This window comes from Octopus bimaculoides, chromosome 22 (assembly GCF_001194135.2).
Source record: "Octopus bimaculoides isolate UCB-OBI-ISO-001 chromosome 22, ASM119413v2, whole genome shotgun sequence".
Classification (NCBI taxonomy): Eukaryota; Metazoa; Mollusca; class Cephalopoda; order Octopoda; family Octopodidae; genus Octopus; species Octopus bimaculoides.
In genome coordinates this window covers 10,393,517-10,393,913 of record NC_069002.1, presented here as the reverse complement: position 1 = coordinate 10,393,913, position 397 = coordinate 10,393,517, and the positions used below count along the sequence as shown (strand labels likewise).

Sequence of the window (397 nt, the reverse complement as noted above, 5' to 3'; positions counted from 1 at the left end):
TTAAAAAAAATATCTGAAACAAAATATTGGGTTGTCCGGAAAGTTCATGCCGATTTATAGAAGCTTACCTTTCGACTTATTTGCCATGAAACCACCTCAATTCTGGGAAGAGAGTATTTTCAAGTTAAAGGAAAGATGGAGGCGCATTGTGCTACAAAATGGTTCATATTTGGTTCCCTTTCTTTTACTCTTTTACTTGTTTCAGTCATTTGACTGCAGCCATGCTGGAGCACCACCTTCAGTCGAGCAAATCGACCCCAGGATTTATTCTTTGTAAGCCTAGTACTTATTCTGTCGGTCTCTTTTTGTTGAACTGCTAAGTTACGGGGGACGTAAACACACCATTGTCAAACGATGGTGGGGGGACAAACACACATACATATATCATCATCATCAT

General features: G+C 39.5%; 1 protein-coding gene across 1 annotated transcript in view; it reads left to right on the top strand.

Moving 5' to 3' along the window:
- LOC106867414 (glycine N-acyltransferase) overlaps positions 1 to 397 on the top strand; it is a 14,361-nt gene that overhangs the window by 9,903 nt on the left and 4,061 nt on the right. The gene's annotated exons all lie outside the window — the stretch shown is intronic.